This window comes from Elaeis guineensis, chromosome 11 (assembly GCF_000442705.2).
Source record: "Elaeis guineensis isolate ETL-2024a chromosome 11, EG11, whole genome shotgun sequence".
Lineage (NCBI taxonomy): Eukaryota > Viridiplantae > Streptophyta > Magnoliopsida > Arecales > Arecaceae > Elaeis > Elaeis guineensis.
In genome coordinates this window covers 3,170,948-3,175,312 of record NC_026003.2, presented here as the reverse complement: position 1 = coordinate 3,175,312, position 4,365 = coordinate 3,170,948, and positions in this window count along the sequence as shown.

Sequence of the window (4,365 nt, the reverse complement as noted above, 5' to 3'; positions counted from 1 at the left end):
TGATCACTTTCAACAGATTTCATCAGATATTTAAGTAAATAATCATTTATAAAAAATAAGCATATAGAGTTCATTAATTTGAAATCAATTTTCATTATGCAATATAATTCATATCAAATTTATTTCTTTTTCAAAAATTCAAATTTCTTTCAAGATTTCAATTTCTTTCATTCTTAAGTTCTTTTCATCAACCATGAGCTATGACCATATTTTTTCTGTGGCAGGATCATAATATCCTGTATCTTCTTGCGGTGAGCTAGAATCATCTGACAACAAAGTCCTTCGGAACTACTGGTCTCTCTGACGGTTTATCGCTGGTCTCTCTGGCAATATGTCGCTGGTCTCGCTGGCGACATAAACCCTTAGAACAAATCAATTGCCAATATATATGCCCTCATTGACGGGGTTCTTTACATAGTTAGGTTATCAATTCATATTATTCTTATATTAAAATTTTTCATAAATTATGTTTCATATTCTAATTTCGATAAGAAAATATATAATCATGTAGTATCGAAATCAATTAATATAATGTATCATAAAATCAATATGTTCAATCATGCTTCATCATAACATTTCAAATAAGATATTTTCATAATAAAATATCATTCATCCAATTCATGCATCGTTTCACAAATCATGTCAGAAAAATATATTATAATTTATCGATAAATCTAAAAAAAATAAAATATTATTTACCTCGAACGTATTCTAATAATCCACATAATTCTATAAATTTTTTTTCAAAAATTCTATTCGTAGATCATATCACGATATCCCATAATCAAACATCCACAATCCTATACAGGATCAATTTCAATAATTAGAAAGAAAATGAATACCATATTCAACAGTTTAGATTGGGTCCAATCATCTAATTTCATCTAATCAAAATCTAATTAGAACATAAACGATCCAAAATTTGACTATCAGATTAAATCAGATTCGAAGTGATAAGATCGAGGTTCCTTCGTTGGATTCATGAATCAAGTGAAGAGAAAAAATCAGAGGAGAGAGAATTTATGAGGTACAATCCAAATTAATCAGTTGCCATAGTCCAACATCTCGATTGGTAGATCAAAATGATCTAATCCAAGTCATGGTTAAATCAGGATTATAGATAATCAAATTGAGAAATATCGAGTCTGACCAAGGTGATTGCCAATACACTGTCCGACAATCATGGATCAAGATTCTTCATCAGATCAGAAATATTAAAAAAAATTCTTTCATTGACTAATCTTTTTAAAAAGAGAAATCAATCAAGAGAGAAACGACGTAGAGAGAGAAAATTTTAGAGAGAGAAAAATCATCTTAGACTCTTCAGATGATATGATTCAACAAATTTGATCGCTCAGATCAAATCATACTGAAATTATCATGTGAATAATTCAATAAAATCATAAAAAATAGAATCTTAAAAAATATTAGATCTGATCAAGGTGGATGCCGGTATACCATCCGATGATCGCAGATCAAAATTTATTATTAGGATCAAAGTCAATTCATCATCATTCTTTTCAAAATTCTAAAAAATTTAGGAGAGAAAATTAATCTAGAGAAAGAATTTTAGAGAGAGAAAGTAGAGAGAGAAAATGAAGAGAGAGAAAGAGAAAGTGGAGAGAGAAGAAGAGAGGAAAAAAGAGGGGGGAGAGAGAGAAGAGAGAGTCTATATTTTTTTCTATTTTTTTATTTTTTTCTTTTTCTTTTTATTTTCTTTTTTTTTCTTTTCTTTCTTTTCCTTCCTTCTTCTTCTCGTGGCCTCCTTTGGGTGAAACAGGGGATCTCAAATCCGTTCGTTGGTAGGCTGACCGGTAGCATAGCCGGCATGGGGGCGGCTATCGGCAGGAGGATGGCGACCCACCATCTAAGGAAATACAAATCCGATGGCCGCCGACGACCATCGATGCCCAAACCCAAACGAAACCGAAATTTTTTTTCTCAAAAAATTCGACGACTTCGATCACCGGCGAGCGTGCACACAAGCAAAGAAAGGAAAGGAAAGAAGAGAGGGAGAGAAATCGGGACTTACCTCGAGCTTCGGTGATGTCTTTGGTGTGAATTTAAGCGAGCACAATGAAAGACTTCTGCGAGGATTTTTCGGCGATTCCCATCGTTTTACCTCGAGATTCTCAAGTGGGGGAAGGGAGAAGGGGTCTCCCCTTTAAATAGACTTGGAGGGGAGGAGTTTGACTCTTCCCCGGTGAGCTTTCCAACTCCGATTAGGAGTCGGTCGGAGGTGGAAGAAGACTCTCAGGAGTCTTCTTCGATTTTTTTTCCTTCTTTTTTTTTTTGGGGCTTTTGTGGGCTGGGTTTAGGGCCCAAAAAGGCCGGGTCATTACATTCTTCTCCTCTAAAAGAAATTTCGTCCTCGAAATTTTTTTGTTTAAGTCTTCATAATTTCTTACTTAAAATTTGTGATAAAAATTTCACCCACAAATATTTCAATATTCTAAGTCTTGATACAAATTTATTCTTAAATCATTTCCTAAGGAAAAGGTCAATATGTTAAATATTGATCTGAAACAGAATCATTCATTTTCTTATTATCAATATCAACATCTCATAGATTTTTAATATTTTAAGATTTCAAAATCATGATCTCATTTCTTATAAAATAATATTCAATACCTCAGGATTAGATCAAAATCATACCTCTCTCTTGTAAATAGAAGAAAATCAATATCTTAATTTTTGAATAAGAATTATATTCATCATCATCATTTTTTTCTCAAAATACTAACCACTCTTAATTAATCAACCCGTTATAAGATAGAAAAACATACTTATATAAATCATACAATGACATCCCAATTAATCAAAATTCAAAAATATTTTTTCTTATTCGTGCTTTCAAAGGTTGAAGATTTACCATTTCAATCTCATTCTCAAACTTTTGATATTTTAATTCTCGATGCAACTTCATCATTAAATCATTTCATAAAGATCAATATCACTAATATTGATTAGAATCAATACCACTATTTCTGATCATCGAAATTAATCTCTTAATTCTAGATAAAGATATCAAATTTCTCACCAAAAATTCTTATCTACTCATGATTTAATCGATTTATCACAAGATCATAAATAAATTTTACTACATTCTCCATAGATAAACTTTTGAGTATAAAAATCTAAGATCAAAATCAATGTTCGATAAACAATCTCAAATTCTTTCTAATAAATAGAGAATTATTCAATTCTAAGATAAAAAAAATTTATCTCTAAATATTCTAAATCTAAAATCAAAAATCAAGGGTCCACTCATCCTAGAATTAGGATGCTAAATATTTTTATAGTATAGTAGGTGGAAGCACTGCTTTTAAAAATTATATTAAGGATATCTAATTTTTTTAAAAAAAATATTATTCTTTCTAATATCAATAAATTCTTGTATCAAATCATATCATTTATCATAATTCTTTAATTCAAAGAGTCAACATTCCTGACTTACTCAAAATAATTCAGATCACCATGCTTCCACTGCACCCTCTGTTCTAACAATCAAAATTTTTTAGGTTCACCAAAAAAATTTTGATCAAATTATTTTATTATCTTATCAATAGAAAAGATCTAAAATTTTAAATTTTAATTGAAGTTAAATATTAACTTTCGATTTTCATTCATACTTTTACTAGTGTACAATAATCTTGATTAACCCTTGAGTCCAATATCACATTTAAAACCATCATATAGGTTTACTATAATCAATATGAATCAAATCTTAATTCTTATATCAATTAAATTCGATAATTTTAAATCAAAATTCTTATAAGTCAAATCAACGAGAAAATCTTTCGATGCTCCACCAAATTAGGATATAATCAGAATATATAAGAATTTCAAATCATTATTTTTTTTTAAAGTTTTTATCATCAGGATCTTCAATATCTATCAAGTATCCTTTCATAACAATCATACAAGTCTCAAAAAATCAATTCCCCACTTAATAGATTTCATCAAGGACTTCATTAACCAAAGTAAAGGAACTTCATATCAATTTCTAAATCCAAAAATTTTAAATTATAAATTCACATGGATCCCATAATCTCGAATAAATATAAATTGGATCTTTTTTCTGAATCTAAAGATATCAGTTTTTTTATTAACAATCTCAACAATAATATTAAAAAATTTCTTGATCAACTTAGATATGAAATCTTAAAATTAAAATTTTATACACATCATATAGTCTCCAAGAGACACAACAAGATCTATTATTTAGATCCAAAGATGATGATTAAAGATTTCAGTACACTGAATATCCTACAATCTCATAATCTATTTCATCAATAAGAAATAGACTTCTTTGCAATATCTTCAACTATGCATTCATCTTAATATGTCATTTTATATATGATC